General features: G+C 39.3%; 1 pseudogene; it reads left to right on the top strand.

The window, feature by feature from the left end:
• Positions 1-1937: 1937 nt before the first annotated feature.
• Positions 1938-3124, top strand: LOC142039606 (inositol 1,4,5-trisphosphate receptor-interacting protein-like 1; annotated as a pseudogene).
• Positions 3125-20326: the final 17202 nt, after the last annotated feature.

Here is a 20326-nt window from a genome sequence, read left to right as displayed (position 1 = left end):
GTTTTTCCTACTTCTATGTATAAGTTGAATTTTCCAAAGGAAGCTGTCTCTGTCCACAAGTTCTACCATAACTTATATGTACAGAACAAACAAGAAGATGTGAAAGTTCCTTAAAATCTTTTGCTTTCTTAGGCATGTTAGGACAAATCACAGCCTTTTAGCTGACATTTCTTATGTGTAGTATATTTTTGATTTATTTATGTTTTCAACCTGAAAGGGACAGAAATGATACAATATGACTCTGGCAACTAACCAAAAAGCAAATGCAAATATACATTTGAAAAAAATCAGCGTTAACAGTCTTCAGCAATTAAAAATGGGCTTACACTGAATGGATAACTTCATTCTCAGAGACTAATTTGGCCTGCTGTACTGTAGATGGCCTTTGGTAATACTGCCACTAGGCTCTATTTCGAAAACCATATGCAAGGGAAATGTATGAAACTGAAGTGAGTGAGTACTGCGGTCCTAATCTAGGCAGGTTGTCAAATTGTGCCATATTATTAGTTCTTTTCTTTCACATAATTTTTCATTTAGGCATCTATTTTATTCTATGAACTTTGCTTCACCTTTTTCCTTGATCAAATGTAGCAATGAGAAACTGCTTTCCTCTGCCATTAGGAAAGGACTAGTATTTGGATACCGATAGGAAGAAAGTTCTAATGAATGGTTGGTAACAGTTCCTGTCCTTTTTTGCAGAGGGTTAGAAAATTGTAATGTCAGCCTGCCAGAAGCTCTGTAATTCACCACAGATATTTCTTCAGCGTCTATTATGATGGTATATCACTATATTTAAGGTTAGTGTTTTCTCAAAAGAAAGCAAATAATTCTGTTTCCCTTGCAGACATTAGGAAACTAAGACACAGTGTCTTGTGGAGAGAAGCTTAGAGTTGGAATTAATCTCTCCTCGAGGGTGACTTCTCCTAAGGGAATCTTAGAGGGTGAATCTCCGTCCTTAGACGGAGATTCTCCTTAGCCCTCCTTTTGTTGCTAATGTATTTATAGAAACATTTTTATTGTCTTTTACCTCAGTAGCCAGATTAAGTTCTAGCTGGGCTTTGGCCCTTCTGATTTTCCGCCTGCATAATCTCACGACATCCTTGTAGTCCTCCTGAGTCGCCTGCTCCTTCTTCCAAAGGTCATAAACTCTCTTTTTTTCCCTGAGTTCCAGCCAAAGCTCACTGTTTAGCCAGGCTGCTCTTCTTCCCTGCTGGCTTGTCTTTTGGCACATGGGGACAGCCTGCTCCTGTGCGTTTAGGATTTCCTTCTTAAGAATGTCCAGCCTTCCTAGAATCCTTTGCCCTTCAGGACTGCCTCCCAAGGGACTCTGTCAACCAGGCCCCAAAATAGGGGAAAGAAAAGAAAAGAAAAGAAAAGAAAAGAAAAGAAAAGAAAAGAAAAGAAAAGAAAAGAAAAGAAAAGAAAAGAAAAGAAAAGAAAAGAAAAGAAAAGAAAAGAAAAGAAAAGAAAAGAAAAGAAAAGAGAAAAGAAAAGAAAAGAAAAGAAAAGAAAAGAAAAGAAAAGAAAAGGGAGCAGAAAAGAGGGGAAGACAAAAAGGGAACAGAAAGGGGAGAAGAAAAGTAAGTGGAGAAGAAAGGAATGATAGAGCAGAGGAGAGGAGAGATCTGTGATGGGGCGCTGGTGCCTGTGACAGCACAGGGGATGCAGTGCAGCCTGGGCCAGTGGTGAGTGCAAGTGCATACGAGGCAGGGGGGGCTGAGCTGGACAAGGGCCGGGGCAGAACTGCCAGCTCCTGGGGGGGTTCTCACCCTGGACTGAGGGTCCAGCTGCTCAGGGGAGCACCTTGGACAGGACACGGTGCCACCCAGTTCCCTCGCCCCCTCTCCTACCAGCCCAGTTCCCTGAAGGTCCCACCACCGCCAGCTCCCTCCTGCCCAGCCCCACTGAGACCCCTTCTCTTCTGTGTCCTGCAGCCCATGGCTGTCATTGTCTTCCTCACCGTAGCTGTGCTGGGCATTGTCCAGACCCCACTACAGGTGGGTGACGAGCTGGATGCAGCCACGCACAGGCTTATGCAGCAGCGTGCGGAGCAGCTGAGCTGGAAGGTGACGGCTGCTGCAGTGTATAGAGCCGACCCAGGAGCAGAATGGCGTGGCTGGGGAAGTCCTGCTCCTCGCTGCCTTCCAGCAGGGGTGGTTCTGGGCCTCTGCTCTTGGGGCAGGAGCCCTGGTCCTGCTCCTGTGGCTCTGCTGGAGGACCAGAAAAAGGAGCTGTAAGCCAGAAAGCAGCTGCAAGCAGGAGAGCCCCTGAAGTTAAGAGGAGGAGGAGGAAGAGATAGAAGAAGATGACGACTCTGGTGACACATATGATCTGGGCAAATTTTTGGCTGATTGCCTCCAGTGGCCAGTGCCACACATGGCTGATGTGCAAATTGGTGGAGGATTTGGTAGACAAGCTTCTTAGTGCCTGCCGAAGATTTTCTGGGAGTAACTTCAAGCCACAGCGGCAACCAGGCATTGGGATGGGCTGTGTTTACGAGGGTTGGAGTGTCTGGGAGGGCAGTCTTGGAGGTCCTCTAGGCCTGCTCGTGCCCCTGCAGCCTCCCCCTGGGCATGCCTTCTGCTTGGAGCTGGGCATCGCAGAGAAGGCACTGACCAACAACTCCTGCCTCCATGTGCAGCTACAGTACACGTGCACGAGGGAGCAGCTGGTGGAGGACATCCTCTGCTTCCTCCACCACCACGAGGATGAGCTGAAAAGTCAGAACCCCAGCCTCCTCGATGCCCTTTGCACTAACTCTTGTTTAGACATCAAGAAAACTGCCTGCTGGTTCCAGACATTGATGAAAGGCACCTGGAAGGTTATGCCTCACTCACGCCGCTGCCAGCTGACAGTATTGCCTACTACATGCTCCTGTAAGCTCAGGCTAATGAACACCTCCCAGGAAACCCTGTCCATTGAGATGATTTTTGGGGTGCAGCTAGATGACTCAGACTCCTTCCTGAGCCTTGAGTAGGCAGAGGCCAGTTTTACCACCAGCATGGCGTGGCAGGAGAGCTGTGATGCAGCTGAGATGCAGTTTACCAGGCATGGCCAGCGCAACATCTTCCACCCCAGAAGGGAGAACTTTGATCATGACAAAGATGAATATGTGAATACCTAAAAAGCAGATCTTGTGCATAGTGGCTGAAATAAAAAAAAAAAAGAAAAGAAAAGAAAATTATCCTAATTTTAGAAAAAAGAACATTTTCAGTATTCAGTTTCTAAAAAGAAACTTACTCTGTACTTCCACTGTAATACATTAACTAAATCTAAAAATTAATTAAATATTTTTTATTAACTTTCCTGTTAATGTATACTTTGAATAAGTCTGTATGCTAGATTCCTGTAAATATTCAGTTTCCTTTAAATATTCTAAGTCTCCTGGGAATTTCTTTAGAATAAATTGACTCTGCATACGAATGTTGACACAATCTTAACTTTAGACATTCATATCTTACATGAGGCAAAGGTATCACTGAAGAAAAAACTTTTAATTATCGATTAAGTTTGCATAATACTAGTTAGTAGAAACTTTCTTAGTTAAGCTGCCTTCCTTAACACACTCACTTTAGTAATTTACACAACAACCAACTGAAAAATTATCATATTTAAAGGTCACCTTCCTTTAAAAAAAAATTTCACTCTTAAATTTACCAAACTTCAAAAATACCACTTATTTTAAATAGTTTTCTGAGTGCTGTATGATTTGTTGTTGTTGTTGTTGTTTTAGAGGAACACAAGTGTCTAATATATGGTAAACTGCATAAAACCCTTAAAATATCCTGGATTTTCAACGACATAGTCTAGAACCACAGAAAAAATATTACATTTTATGTTAGTCACACTTGTGACTAGGCAACCACAGGATTCACTTAAGTCTCCACAGGGACAGGCACAGCATCTTGTTTATAAATTATGCATTTTTACCTATTCACACTTATTTGAAACAGTAAAATGTATTCTGATGATGTCATATATGTCAAATCCATATGCAAAACATACTTATACTTTCAATTATAATTCAGAAAAAAGTAATTTTTTTTGTACTTATTAAAGAAATAAAACTTTTTTTTTTTTTTAATTCTCCCAAGCTGATGGTTTAATTCCTACTGGATGTGTTCTGATTCTTCAGATAACTAGTGAAAGACTCTCACTCTCCTTATCTTTCTACTATGATGTTATTTCACTGAAATTCTTTGTAAAGCTGAATTGAATTTAGATGACACTTCACTTAGGTCCTGATCCAAAACCCATCAAAGTCAATGACTTTCTTTGGGAATCAAGTTCCAAAGATAGTTTTTAAATACTTTGAGGTAATGATAACCTGAATATATATCTCAAAGAATTTCTGTGTTCTGGGACTGTTTCTGAATTCAAGCTTAACATAATATGAAGGCTGAGAAATCTCCAGGCTTCAGCAAGGTTCACAGGCTATGCATACTTAGAAGTTGGGAACCACAGGCTATGAGAAGCTTGGGAGTAAAATAGCTAGGGGTTCTTACAGTGATTCATGGTCTCATGTTTCAAGTTGTTTTATGACTATTCTTTACAATGACTTATGCATTTCATGATAATGAGGGAGAGACACTGCACAGCATGAGACAAGACCCCGGGAGACTGTTATAACACCTGAAGAATTAGGAAGGAGTGCCTAAATTTCTTTGTGGATCTCGTAGTATCTTACTTAGACCAATTGTATAAGCACTGAGGCCCATTTAATTCTGAGGTGAGGCTGTTTATCTCCAAGGAAGGTAAGAAGCAATTTACTGATCCTGGACTTCAGGCAAGCAGACTTCAGCTTATTCAGAGAACTGGTAACCCAGAGGAGGAAGCTCTGAAGTTGTTAGTGGTCTATCCTCTGAACTGCTCTTTTCAACATCTTTATCAGTGAGCCAGAAGAGCGAACGGAGGGTTTGTGCATGAAGTTTGCAGAGGACACTTAATAGGGGGACCAGCTGATATGCTGGAGTGACCCCTGGTGCCTACAAGGAGGTCACAAAGAAGACAGAGACAGGCTTTTCAGAGTGGTGCATGGTGGCAGGACCAATGATAATGAGCATAAAATGAAACAAGAGAGGTTCAAACTAGTTATAAGGAGAAACCGTTACCCCACAAAGACAGTCAGGCAGGGAAGCAGGTTGTCCTGATTGGTTATGCAGACTCCATCCTTGGAGGTTTTCAAGACCTGACTGTATCAAGCCCTGGCCAACCTTATCTGCTTGGAGCAGGAGGTTGGAGAAAAACCTCCCCAAGTCTTTTCCAGTATGAACCATCTTGTGATTTTTCTGATTATTTCCCGGCTCTTTTAAACTACCGGAATCAAATTTTGGTATTTATAAGATTAACTTTCTGAAATTATTCAGGGGCAATTTTCTTCGGGAATACTTAGGAGCTCATACCTCAGTTCAGATAGTCAGGAACTGAGACTGTAGTGTCAGTCAACGCTTATTTCAATCAGGGAGTATCTAAGAAAAACAAAAGGCACTGGTAGGTATTTTAAAATTATGTCATATGATGGGTTTGCCTTCAACTTTCATTACAGCTGTCATGTTTTATGATGGAAAAAAGAGGAAGTAGCTTCTTATACATAAAGAAATTGCATCTGAATCACTTACCTTAGAAGTTCAAGGGAAGACCTGAGGCTCAGTTTACAGGTTTGATCCTTCACTTCTCACATCCTAGACCAGTGCTTCAACTAGAAGGGTAGAGACAAAATACTGATTCCATTATTTTCCATTCCTTCTGTTTCCTAGCTTCTGGGGAAGGTATGCATTTTCTCTGTAGGGATCACTGACATCTACAAATGAATGAAGAACACTGGAGTAAGAAACTAAGATTCAGGATTCCCTTTACAATAATTCCTTTCATAAGGCTGTAGTCAGATACCCTGCTGACTGTCTTCTTTGTCTGTGTCCTAATAGTTAAGTGTTACATGGATTATCGGACTGGAGAGACAATATGAATTTGGATATCAAAATATTTTAATCACAGACCTATACAAAATTTGTGAATTACACAACTTCCTTGTACCATGGGAGAGACAATGTAGTCCAGTGGAGAAGCTGAACATCTCATGCTAGTGGTTTCTCACACAACCTCCCTGTCCTGCAAGAGAGATCGAATGGGGTCAGTGTAGTAGTCCCATCTGTGGGGTGCATGGTCCTGGGGCTAGGCAAGGGGTCCCCCAGGCATCTCTCTCTTCTGCCACCAAAGTTTCTCCTGTGTGACCCCAGATACCATCAGTGCTAGAATGGGACAAAGAATACTTGATTCTTGACCAGCCTCTTCAGGATCACTTGGGTCCTACCTAACCAGTGGCCATCACCATTGCTGGTACTCTCAATCTGCCTGTCTGGGAGGTTCTTGGGGATACATGATTTTTGCAGTGACTGACACATTTGCAGCTATCACAGTGATTGGCAGGTTATTTATGTGAACTTACTCCTCTATCCTTATAATCAAGCTGCTTCCTTGACAGGTTTACACTGACTTCCGTATGTGGTTTTTTCCATCATTCTAAGTGTCTCCACACAGCATTGGCCACCATCAGTGTAGACATACACTATGGGCTACTTTTCCTGTTCAGCCACTTCTAGGACTAATTGCATAGCTATGATGTTTGTCCCTAGAGGACAATGTCCTCATTGTTTTGCATGTGTTCTGGGGTACCACCCACCTCCAGGGTCTCTTAAATTATCCCATAGTAAATGGTGGGATGATGTTTCTAGCTGTGGGGTAAGTGCTTACAGTGTACTGGATTCCTTATCAGGTGAAAGCAAGCTGTGTTTACATGCCACCACTCTGGGAATGGAGAAGGTGTTTCCTTTGTCCATGATGGCATGCTGTCAGGCTTGCTTTGCTTCCAGTTCCTACTGCATGTGAAGCACACCCAGGACACCATCAGGCAAAGCTGTGGTCACTTCATTTAGGGCTTGCCAATCCATCATCAGCCACCACTCCCCATTTGGCTTTTTCACAAGTCATACCACACTACCATAGGGGGAACTGGTTTGTGTTGCAACTGTTTGCTCCTTGAGACCATGCCTCCATACTAATTCTACCCCTGCAGCTCTCCCCTCCCAGCATTTCAGCAACAACATGATCACTCCTCCCCATCCTTGCAGTTTGAGCTCCCTCCCAGGTTGTGCAATGCCAGCAGGGTGCAGGAGCAGGGCTTGAGGTACCATTGCAGCCGCTCAGGCTGCACAGCAGGAGCTAGACTCCCCCATCCCACTCTCCCAGCCACATGCCTTGGCCAGCCGCTGGGGTGGACCCATCTGCCTTCTCCTCCCCTTCTCCTTCTTTAATAACTGTGATGGGGCTGCTTATCCCTGGGGAGGGAACAAGCTCCCCACATCACTGTTGGCAGAGGAGGAGGACTGTACATCCCCACCCTAGACCTCTGCTTCCCAGCTGGGAGCACTTAACTTTCTTTACCAGATCACCCTTCTCTTCCCCCAGTTTCTGTACTTTTTTCCATGAACTGCTTACCAAATGAACTGTCTGTAGCTAAAAAGCTACAACACATTACCTTCCCCTGCATATAGTTTGGATTCTTATTTGCTGAATTTGAAAAGTCCTTCCCCTATAATCTCCGGCTGACTGCAGCTTTTGAGACAAACTGGGGAAAAAACCCAACCCAAACCTTTTTCATTATGCTAAACTTTCACTACAGCTGTGAGACTTATTGTCTGCTTAATGATATTAACTGAACTACAACACTTTTAAAAATCATGGTGAAAACTGCACTCTTCAAGCTTGCACATTCCTACTGCTGAAAGATTATTCAACCTCTTAGATGTCAGGACTTACAGTATTTATCAGTTAACATAAATTGTTAATATATACCAGTTAATATATACAAAGGTAGAACCAGAAATGGGAAATAAACCAAGAAAAGCAATGCCAGAATTAAAAGAACAGGAAAAAGGTGGAAACAAAAGGAAAACAAAATGATAAATATATAACAAAACACCTCATCTGAATGTGATCCAATTTGATGAACTCTCAGATTATTACTATAAATATATTTCAATAATAAATATTTAAGTAATATTGGTTACATTATATTGAGCAACATAAATATATACATAGATTCTGTACTTACAGAAATATTCAAGAGTTTCTTTCCATTAAACTAGAAAATTTATTATTTTCAATCATTGAAGAAAAGAAAGGACTATTTCCTCAGCTATTGAGCTGCAATTATCTTAAGGAATGAATCAATTAAGAATGTCTATTACAATTATAATGTCACCGTTAACATTAATCATCAACTAAGTACAGTTGTAACTTATGTCTAAAAGTACTAACCAACTGCCCAGAAAAGGTCATATAAAAAGTTACCTATCCTGATCAAGTAATGAGATTATGTAAAATTAATTTCATGTAATAAATATCTAGAAAATGCTATTAATCAAGTATATCCTAGCAACACAAAGGTTTAAAAATCCTTTATACCTAATAGTCCCAAAGGTAATTTTTTATTTCACTTTTGGAAGTACATCCTTTACTTCCTTTTCAGTATTATATTTTTGGAATAATGCTTAACCTACTTAATAAAAGCCATATAGTCACATGGGTTACACATTTCTTCAAAATAATCCACTTCAAGTTGTTTAGCTTATTAATGAAGTGCAGTAAACCTGGATCAGATGCCTGACTGGTGAAGACCCTAAAGAAGTACTTTTATTTTTCTAAACCTCAATTTCCTCATTTTAAAGATGTTACTAAAGACTTTAGTCATATTTGAAAACCAAACTAAATGCTATCAATAAATAAAAATATGCATACTTTAGTGTATATAGGAGTGAGATATTACTATCATCATCCGGAATAAGAGTAACAAATCATACAGCTTCCTTCCTTAGTCAAAAACTAGGCTAATTGCTTTGTTGGTGAAAAATGATGTTGCATGTATTAGCAAATTAAATGTGCTCTCTGATATTCCTTATTCTTTGATTGTGTTTTAGCTGTTCTGTGTACAGCTGTTCTGAAATTTAATCATGATAATAATTCAACTGCTGGTAAACTTTTGGGTGACAGTAGGTCATCTAGAAGGAACTGGAAATATCCAATTCATCAGTTTCATGGTTAAATCAAGATTAAAAGAGAAACAAAGAAGGACTGCTGGAATAAGTAAACTGAAGCTTAATAAAATTGCTTACAAAATAAATTTATTTACTTCCTGCAATAAATTAGCATATTCTTATGCATATAATACTTTGGTTTAGCCAATGCATTTTAATTTTGTTGTATAAGATTAATATCTATCTTATTTTTACCCTGGATATTGTTTTACTTTGGATGCAATTTTGAAAGTTGTGAAAAGTGCCTACAGAACATTGAACCAATTAGAGAACTGCCCCAGCTGGTTAGGAGAATTTCACTTTGTTTCACAGCTGAAACTTAATCTGGGATGCTAATGGTTACAGAGAAATAAACTTGATTTATAATCCCCAACTAAATGTCCCTCTGCAGTAGTTAATTAAGAGCAATGCAAGTGCAAATCATTCTCATTCTAAATTACATAAATCATGTGCAGAATAAAGAAAATAACAATTATATAAGAATAGAGTACTCAGAATATACTTTTGGATTCTCAAATGTCAATTGAAGTAGAGTGAAAGAGGTGACTTGTTTTAGAAAAGTGAAGCTTCCAGAGGACTGGTAGAATGGCCACCTTTCCTTTTTCTCTAAGTGTATACGACATGATTCAAGTTACACCATTCCTGCAATGCATTCAGAAGACTAATAAATTGTACATCAGGAAATATATGCAAAAGCAAAATTAACATCCTTTGAAATCTCAAACATTGAATGAAAATTAATGGCATAGTAGCTGTTTTTTGTTGTATCCATACATAGTAGTTTTAGGAAAGAAAGAACTTATTTAAGCTGAATTTTCTGTGGTCCTGAAAATAGTCAGTGAATTTACAGATGGATATATATGTATACCTATCAATAATTTCACATGACATTCAGTTTCTAGGTATGAAATTCTGAAGCACACATGCACTATTGGGCCAACCATTCTACTATAATGTTAAAAACTTTTACAAAACAAGAAAAGCAGAGTTTACAAATAGAGCAAAGTACTGGGTTTGCATGGCAAGGTTTTGGTAGCAGCGGGGAGTATAGGGGGGGCTCCTGTGAGAAGCTGCTAGAAGCTTCCCCCACATCTGATGGAGCCAATGCCGGCTGGCTCCAAGTCGGATCTGCTGCTGGCCAAGACCAAGGTAATCAGCGACAGTGGTAGCACCTCTGGGAGAACAGATTTAAGAAGGGGAAAAAGAAAACTGCACTACTGTCGCCGGAGAGAGGAGTAAGAAGATGTAAGAGAAACAACCCTGCAGCCCCCCAGGTCAGTGCAGAAAGAGGGGGAGGAGGTGCTCCAGGCGCCGGAGCAGAGATTCCCCTGCAGCCCGTGGGGAAGACCATGGTGAGGCAGGCTGTGTCCCTGCAGCCCAGGGAGGTCCATGGGGGAGCAGATCTCCACCTGCAGCCTGGCGAGGACCCCACACTGGAGCAGGTGGATGCCTGAAGGAAGTTGTGACCCCATGGGAAGCTCACACTGGAGCAGGTTTTAATTAATTTTCCCCAAGTTGAGCCTGTTTTGCCCGTGACAGTAATCGGTGAGTGATCTCTACCTGTCCTTATCTCGATCCACAAGCCTTTCATTCTATTTTCTCTCCCTTGTCCAGCTGAGGAGGGGAATGACAGAGAAGCTTTGGTGGGCACCTGGCGTCCAGCTAGGGTCAACCCACCACATGCAAATATTATTTTAAAATAACGTTTCCAATTAAAAGTCCAAAAGTTTCACACTAGAGAAAAGTTTCACAAGTTTGGGAGCTCACTACATCCTGAAAAACAGCAGCTTTTGCTCTGGACTACATGACTGTTTTGGCTACTTGTAGTGAATACTGTTATTGAAATTCAGTACAAAGCCAGATGATTTGCCTTAAATTCAGGCCATTGTCTGCCCTTCATACATATAGATAAAAGGAAAGTATCAGTAATGAATTACACATTTAACTTTAGTGTCTGACCCTTTAATACCATCTCTTCCTTGTTACTTCAGCTCAGACTATAATTCTGGTATCTGGAAAACTGGCTAATCTAATGATTTATAACATATTCTTGTCCGACAAGAATGAAAAGGCTGCTGATAAAATGAAATACTAGACAAGTTTCATGATGCACCTTCACATTTTCCCGATAGCTTCTGACATTTTTTTCCTCTTTTTCTTTCAAATTACAAAAAAAATTCTTTGCAGTGAAACATTTCTTTGCTACCTAATTATTAGTACAGGTTTAATTGGTCTTTTTTTTTTTAATCTTTGTTTTGTATGACTTCACATAAGATATGATTATACTCCAATGAATAAAACCATGAAAGCATCAAACAAAGATCAATTTCAAACTAGTTAAAACAGTATTATATACTTGAATTAAAATTAAGTCAGTTAGATGAGACTGAATGAAATACAACATGCATTTAACAAAGATAGATCATGCCCAATTTACCTGATAAATTCTTGGACAGGATAATTGATTTTTTACAGTAGGAAAATACACTTGATCTAATCTTCCTAGACATCAATAAAGACCTTGGTACAGTGCCATATTACTAGGAAAGCTAGAGAAGGTAGAGATTTGTCAAGCAAAAAAGGAATTGTTCAAAAGGAAAGATACAGTTGATAATGATGGAAGGGGACCACCAGTTTATTTGTGCAGGAAGAAGTTCCTCAGCAGTCTTATTTAATGTTTAGGAACTTTCACCAATGATTTCTACTAAAATAAGAGTGGGAAAGTTAATAAAATTCGCTGACAGAAAATAAGGAAGCAATAATACTTTGGATGATTGGAATACTATGTGGATGATGTTGAGAAACTAATTTATAAAGTGGGATTGCATTTCTTATCCAGAAAGGTAGATCGTACGCTTTGGCATCATGAGAAGTCTTTCTGGTACAATAAGGGGCCTCTTCAATTAGGAAAGACCCTTAAAAGAAAATAGCTATGTGTATAAATCATTCAGGGGATGCCTATAGTTAACAGTAGGACAAGGTTGGGAAAACAGCAAAGATAACCTTAAAAAGTATTGGATGAGAAATTTACAGTGAACATAGGTTTTGCCATCTATCTAGTAAACACCATTGGTCCATTCACAAATGAATAGAAAATTGCTATATTCTTGGAAATCACTGAGCACTTTCATTCCAAGAAAATCTGTAAAAATTAAGTACCCTCCAAGAAACACTGAGCTCTTACCAAGATCCATGCATGTGCATAGTGTGCAATAACTTTTATCATTTGCATCACCTAACATAAAATGTGCACCACTGAACATTTTTGATTAAGACGTATTTATGAAAAATTGCTATGTTCCCAGGCTTTATGAAAGTGACAGTATCTATACCATATCTAAGACCTCACCGAGGTTTGCAATCAAGTAGTATTAACAGCACTTGATTTTTTAAAATTTAATTATTGAATTTAACATAATTACTTTTCAATGGATTGTTGCATTTGCCATAATTGTTTGTTACAATAATCACAATATTTTTTTCAGAGGAACTTTAAGGAATCCCTGTTTCCCTTTAGAGACTTATTTTACCTCCTCCGGTTGAAAAGTCCCCCATTCTCATAACTACATTTCCCATACAAATGAAATTTCTCCTTTGATTAAAGGAATAACAATTATATAGTAGGACAAAAAATACTTCATTATAATTATTAATTGGAACATCATGGAAAGTGAATTGTTCAGAACCACCTCCTACTTCTATTATTCAGTCTTTCAACTCTGATTTCTTTTTCTCTATAGTTTTTTCTGTTCGTGAAAACTCATTATATTAAGCACTTTGATGTCCTGCATTATAGGCCATATTAAAATATATTATTATTATTTTATAGAATATTATTAGATTATGGAATAAATTTTGTATTCTAAATATAAATGTATTTTGTATATCTAAATATATTTACATATATAAATATATTATGGTTTTATGCCTCTAAATATCCTCTTCCCTTCTGAGAGGGGAAGGTTCTTCTTTTCCCAAGGCGCTACCATCTGTGACTTCTCCCATCTTCTTTGTAGTGTGAAAATCTTCAGAAGTGAGTTGATATGTCTGGTTTGACCCATTAAAATTCATCATGTAGAGTAATTGCTTCTGTAGCTAAATTCCAAGCTCCCTTCCTCAGGCATCCCTTTCAATTTTCTCTTTAGTCTGTGTTTTCCCAGATTATTTTACCCTGTAATGCTACTAGCATTACCTGGAGCTAGAAAATCAGACATTCTCAGTCTGTGCTGAAATGTGAACTTCTGGTATTATTTAATATAAAGTTGATTTCTTATCAATTTTTGTATTCATATATGAATAAGTGAAATTTGATTATAGGTAATATACATTTATGGGAGACAGGACAATAATAAAATCTGTCTTGCATTGTTTGTACATAAAATTATAGGAAGTCTCATTTCAGACTGCTTATTTGATCATTTTGTCACAACTTGGACCTGAAAGGCAGTTTAGCGTGGAGCCAGGAGCCGATTTGTGTTTGCGTTCCTTGACTTTTCTGAGCTGAAACTTCCCGTGAACCCAGTTTGGCTGGATTTTTGATTTTTAATGATTTCTTAGATTTTTAATGATTGTTTCAGTAGAAAAGCAAACCATGGCTGTTCTGTGCTGAAAAACAAATGTTGGTTTAGCGTCAGACCTGGAGCGAGCTCCCCGCCTCCTTGGAGTTGACCTGCCTGCACTCCAGGCCAGCGGTGGGACGCAGCAGAGTGGTGCCACCTCAGCTCAGACTGCTCTGCAAGGAATTGCTGGAGAAATACTCGCTGGGGTGGCCCTGCTTCTCCCCGCTTCAGCTGCGGCTCTCTCCCTCGTCCTAGAGCTGTGTTGCAGCCCTGCTCCTGCCCAGCCACGTCCCTGCTGATCCCAGCCCTGATCCCCTCGTGACAACTTGCCTTCTGATGTGAGCAGCCATAAAGGCAGTCTGGTTAGGAAGGGAAAATTACTGAGCAGAAGGAAAATACTGCTGAAAAATACTGACGGACTGTCGCTCGGGGTGCTGGGCCCTTGTCAGGGATGCCCCTGCCCTGTCAGCCTGGCTGGCACCCCCTGCTCCTAGTGCCCCTTTCCTTACAGGACAGCCCAGTCTTGCTGCTCCTAGACCACTTAGTTTGGTTGTATTTGGTTAGGAATTATTCTCATGTTAAACTAACACTGCAGTAGGAAGGGTGAAATAATGCAGTTTAGGAAGTTACCGTCGCCTTCAAGGCAGATGAATGCAAATGAATCCACTACTCTGAAAAAAAAAAAAATTATTTCTGGTAAGAATATTCTTTTATTTTAATTTTTTTTTATTATTTTTCATGTGCTTTGATGATAACTACAATTAAATAAATACATTCACAGAGTATTACTTAAAAGTAGCTAATAATAAATTTAGTAATATTTTAATAAAAATAATTTCATTAAATTACTTTTCAAGATCAACAATTATTAAATTAATAGCATTGAGTCAACTGCAGCTAATTATAGTTAACTTCTATAACAGGTACAGGACTCTTCTTCCAATACATCAGCTGAAGCCACTGGGTTTTGTCTTAAATTTTGTTTCATTAATTTTTAAATTTACATTTCATTGATCATTTCTTATTAAATGAAGAAATTTTTTTATAGTGAAATTGAAATTGTAGATAATAACCTCTTTATCAGTTAAGTGCAAACAATCTGATCTATGCTTTTGTCATACCACAACTTAATTGCTAGGCCAATGGTTTCCGCTAGCTGGCAGGTTTAATAGTCTATGTCCTGCCAGCTCTTATTTGTCAGCACACTGTGCCTGTATTTTTTGGCTCTGCAAAGTGGAAAGTTTTTTTAAAAACTAGATTATGCTGCCAAAATATAATGTTACAACTTCCTATTGTCTGTCGTTGACTTCCTGATTTTCCAAAACCAAATAACTCCCTTGTAAAGTCCAATGCAACAAACTGGGTTTGAATAATTATAAAATACACTGCAGAAGTTAAAAACTGGAAGAGCAAAATACTGAATGGAATAAAGAGAAAGAGAGAAAGCCTTTACTTTCTTCTTTATAGTCAGTTCTCATCAGTGAGAGCTACAGATGTAATGAAAAACTTTTTTGTGAAATGTGACCACCTCCCAAACATAAAAATTTTGTCTTAAGGCCGCAGGGGAGCAGTGCGTGCTCAGGTAAGAGCAGGGTTCGGATGCTGTGTATTACAAGTGGTCTGCTCTATGGAGGCAGCCCTTTGTGCTGTAGATGCAAGTTTCTCTGCATCACGTAGCTACTTTAAAGACTGGTTAATAAAACTGAGAATTAATTAAGACAGGGATTTAAAATTTATTTTTATTTAGATATAATACTATTTATTTTTTCATCAGTTTTCTAGTGTCATGATGAGTCTCTGCTGTTGTCTATCTGGTTCAGACTGCACTTCCTCCGTGTCGCTGGCTGATGTTACAAATCACCTGGGGCTGCCATTTTTCTTGGCAATGGAAGCTACTGCCAGCAGAGAACACAGTTATATTTGCCATGTATTCTTTATTCTTTCATGTCAAAATGAGAATCTTTTCCCCATGACCACTTTCATATCAGTTTTCATGAAGAGAATAGTTATATTTAGTCTAACGTTCTTTAAAAATAAGTGCACTGGAATTGCAGTTTATGAGCCAGTCTTCAAATTCCAGTAAATGTTTGAGATGAATAGGTCTTTTTGAGGCCAAACCCATTTATCACATCACTGGTTTAATACAAAAGTCTTTAGTGAGCTGGCTGATCACTTAGTCTGCAAGAGGAAGTGCTGATAGAAGCAGCCTCTGGTATCAGAAGGAGGAGCTTAAACATGGTCATGAAGCCAAGACATTCATATCACTATGCATGTCAGATACAAAGGGAGGGAAAAAGGTGCCATAATGTGTTTCTATAAATAGTGTGGAGAGTGGAATTATAGACACTACACTCCAATGCCCTGCTGACAGAAATTATATGGGAAGCTGGGACAGAAGGTAACTTTAATATAAGATAGATTAACCAAGGGATATAAGAATGAATTTTCATAAGCTTAATGTTTCTCCCCAGACATGAAGGAGAGCTGGAAAATATCCAGTTTGCAGAAAGGAGAAATAGAAGTCAAGGAGAGCTAATGAATGAAAGAGAATGTCACTTGTATTTTCAAAAACAGAAATAAATGTAGCATTGAAATTTCAAGGTAGAGAAAGAGTAAAAAAGACATTCTCTGATGAGTCTTAAACTAAATAGATCTCACCTGGATTGCATATTATATGGTGTCAAATTTACAGGTTTTACTTTCCCGGGTTTTTGGACAATAATGTCAGAAGGTGTTTTCTAGGTTTCAGTAACATTCTACTGTTACTCAAAATATATTAATTTTCATACAATACTTAGGCTGTTAGATTTCCTCTTAATTTTGGGAGATAAGTAAAACATAATAAAGTATTCTATGATGGCCAATGATAGTTTATAATAACTGACAATACAATGTTTTAAGTAAAATGCATCCCTTCAGAGTATGACACCATCTACTGTGTCCTTTATACAGTTGCTCGCTGCATACAGAGGTAATTTTTGCTTTCTTCTTTTTTCACATGAACAATGACAAGTATTTTAGGATGAGCCAGATGTATACTCAAAAGGACTAAGAGTGAGGAAACAATTTAAAAACCATAATCAAGTGTAAAGTTATTACAAAGACACAATGCCAGCAGGTTGGAAGTAAATATAACTTACATGATGCAAAGCAATAGCTGATATATACATTTAAGATGACAAAGCAAATCAGCCTCACCACTGTGCCTGGTAAGATCATGGAACAGATCATCCTGGAAATATGTCAAAACATATGGAAGGCAGGGAGGTGATTAAAGACAGCCAATGTGGCCTCACCAAGGGTAAATTGTGCCTGATTAATCTAGTGGCCTTCTACTATGGAGCGACTGCATCAGTGGACAAGCTATGGATGTCATCTACCTGGACTGCTGTAAGGCCTTTGATATGGTCCCTCTCAACATTCTTGCTGCTCAGTCGGAGAGATACGGGTCTGTTGGATGGATTAGGAAATGGATGGACGGAGGTGTCCAAAGAATTGCAGTCAACAGCTCAATCTCCAAGTGGAAACCAGTGATGAGTGGTGTCCCTCAAGGGTCCATACTGGGACCAATACTATTTAATACCTTCATCAGTGACATACACAGTGGGACTGGGTACACCCTCAGCAAGTCTGGGGATGACACCAAGCTGAGTGGTGCAGCTGATGTACTATAGGTAAGGGATACCATCCAGAGGGACCTCGACAGGCTCAAGAACTGGGCCCATATGAACCTTGTGAAGTACAACAAGGCCAAGTGCAAGAACCTGCACCTGGGTCAGGGCAATCCCCAGTATCAGCACAGACTGGGAGATGAAGGGATTGAGAGCAGCCCTGTGGAGAAGGACTTGGGGGTACTGATGGAAGGGAAATTGGACATGAGCCAGCAATGTGCACTTGCAGCCCAGAAAGCCAATTGTATCCTGGGCTGCATAAAAAGAAGCATGGCCAGCAGGTCGAGGAAGGTGATTCAACCCCCTGTTCCTCTCTGGTGGTACCACACCTGGAGTACTGCATCCAGCTCTGGGGCCCCCAGTACAAGAAAGACATGGACCTGTTGGAGTGGGTCCAGACAAGGTCCACGAAAATGATCAGAGGGCTGGAACACCTCTCCTGTGAGGAAAGGCTGAGAAATTTGGGGTTGTTCAGCCTGGAGAAGACAAGAATCCAGGGAAACCTCATTGCGGCATTTGAATACTTAAAAGGGGCTTATAAGAAAGACAGGGAAAGACTTTTTACCAAGACCTGTAGTGACAGGGTGGGGGAAAAAAAAGTTTTAAACTGAAAGACAGTAGATTTATCTTGGACATAAGGAAAAAATTTTTTACAATGAGGGTGGTGAGACGGGGAAACGTTGTCCAGAGAAGTTGTGGATGCCCCAACAATGGAAGTGTTCAAAGTCAGGTTGGACGGGGCTTTGAGCAACCTGATCTAGGAATGATGTCCCTGCCCATGTCAGTGGAGGTTGGACTAGATGTTCTTTAAAAGTCCCTTCCAACCCAAACCATTCTATGATTCTATAATTTTGTATAAATATAGATATTTTCTTGTTTCCTTTTATACCCCTTGTTAATTGAAACAGTTTTCATGTGGAATCTTTCTGTGTCTGTGCAAGCTTCCCTTAGTCCCTCACATTCATCTTTAGTTCTGTGTCTTTGTTTCCATTTTTGCACTGTTCCTTTTTTTGTTTTCAAATCATAAAAGGGCACCAGAAATTTCCACAATGGCCTCATAGTATGCCTTGTTTTTCACATGTTGATACTGCCATGGAAATTTAATCTAGTCTCTTTCAGCAACTGTCAGATTTCCTACATTTCTTTATCTTCCCAAGAGATCCCCAGCCTCTGAATGTGCTATTCATAGGGGTTTTTTCTGTCTGTTTTTCATCCTTTATGTTTATTCTAATCTCTATGCTTATTACACTTCTAATAACGACCATTTTTGTGTAAATTTCTGTCTAGTTTTACATTCTTCAGCCAATTTTTCAGTTAATTAGAACAGATTTAAAATATCTGCTTCCTTATTAGCTTCCTAATTTCTCTAAAACACTACGTTGTCCCCAACACATACCAGAACCTGATCACCTATTGATGTGAGCAGTCATAAAGGCAACCTGGTTATAAGGGGGAAATTACTGAACAGAAGAAAATGTCTGCTATTGACAGAGAAAATTCCTGCTAGCCTGGGAATTGTGAGCCTGGGAACTAGGCCTGTGAACCAGAAGTATCCTTGAGAAGTGCAGCAGGCCTCTTTGAAGTACAGCTTTGAAGTACCTAGAAACGGGACACATCCTGCAATACTATCAATAAGTGCAAAACCAAGGAACTGTAATGGCAATTTATTGTCTAAAAAGATGAAAAGTAGTCTTTAAAAAGGGGGAAACAGCCTGAGAAAGTAAGAATTGGTAACTGTTGTTGTCTGTTATAACTGCAAGAACAGGAAAACAGGCTGAAAAAATAAAAATTGTTCTGAGAGTGTAGACAACATCATCATCCATCGGATGCTTGAAGTGGTGGTGTGCTATGCTCTTTTATGTCTCTATAATATAAAAGAGACTTAATTTTTATCCAAATGGAGCTTCTCTCTCTGATGAGTTCCCATCCTGCATGCACTTCTCCCTTTCCTAAACAGGTCAGCATGAACTTTCTGCAAGATCTTGGACCCTTGCTGGGGACACCTGGCTGATTCCAAACTCAACGATGCAGATCGTCTTTGAAGTAAGACTCTGTCTGCTGTTTCAGTGGTCCGCCTCTGGGTCCACTTCTGGGGTGGTTTGGTTTGTCCTCCCACTTCTGGGATGGTTTGGCCCCCTTCTGGAATCTACTTAATGCCATATGTGTGTGTATATATATATGTATGTATATATACATATATCAATAAGGGATCTATCATAAGTATATCTGCTGCTAAAACATTGATAAGTTTGCCTCACTAGTGATAAGTTTGTAGTAACCTGTAATATATATATTTGATTACTGCTATTATTGTTGCTATAATTGATCTCTTCTATACTATTGATTGCTGCTATTGATTTGTAATAGCTTGTTAGATATATATTTGCTTTATTAATCATAAGTGTACTTGTTAGTGGTGATTTTTCTGGTGTTTGAGGTAATCTATAATAAAGTAGAGAAACTTACAGGATAAAGCCTCCATGTCCTTTTGTATTATGGAATCCTATGAACCCACCATTGCAATCCCTATACAGCCAAAGATGCGTAACCCTTTAGGCTGTGACACTTAATGCACTGCTGTGAGTTTTTTCATAGATATAGGAATAAAAATCCCTCATTATCACAAAGTTCTGTCTTTTGCAAAGTTCCTTTGGAAGTGCCTCAGAAAATGTTACATCTGTACTGTCACACTGATCATTCTCTAATGGACCTCTACAATAATATCACATCAGCATTTCTAATGTTATTCTTTTCACCCTGAAGCATTCTATAACATATATTTTTACTTCTTCCTAATTTTACACCAATATCATATTTTTCTTTGGCAATGTTCCAGTCCTGTGATTTGTCCCAAAAGTACTCTGTGACACCAAGTCACAGCTTTGATCACATACTGGCTCCTAATACATCCTGTTTATTCCTTTGGAGTTAATCTGTGGACATCTTAAACATGGAAAACTTTCCAGTGAGCCCATTTAGAAATTTCATATAGTCTAATTACATT

This window comes from Buteo buteo, chromosome 14 (genome assembly GCF_964188355.1).
Source record: "Buteo buteo chromosome 14, bButBut1.hap1.1, whole genome shotgun sequence".
Taxonomy (NCBI): domain Eukaryota; kingdom Metazoa; phylum Chordata; class Aves; order Accipitriformes; family Accipitridae; genus Buteo; species Buteo buteo.
Note: the sequence above shows the minus strand (reverse complement) of the source record. Positions and strands in the feature narration are given on the sequence as shown.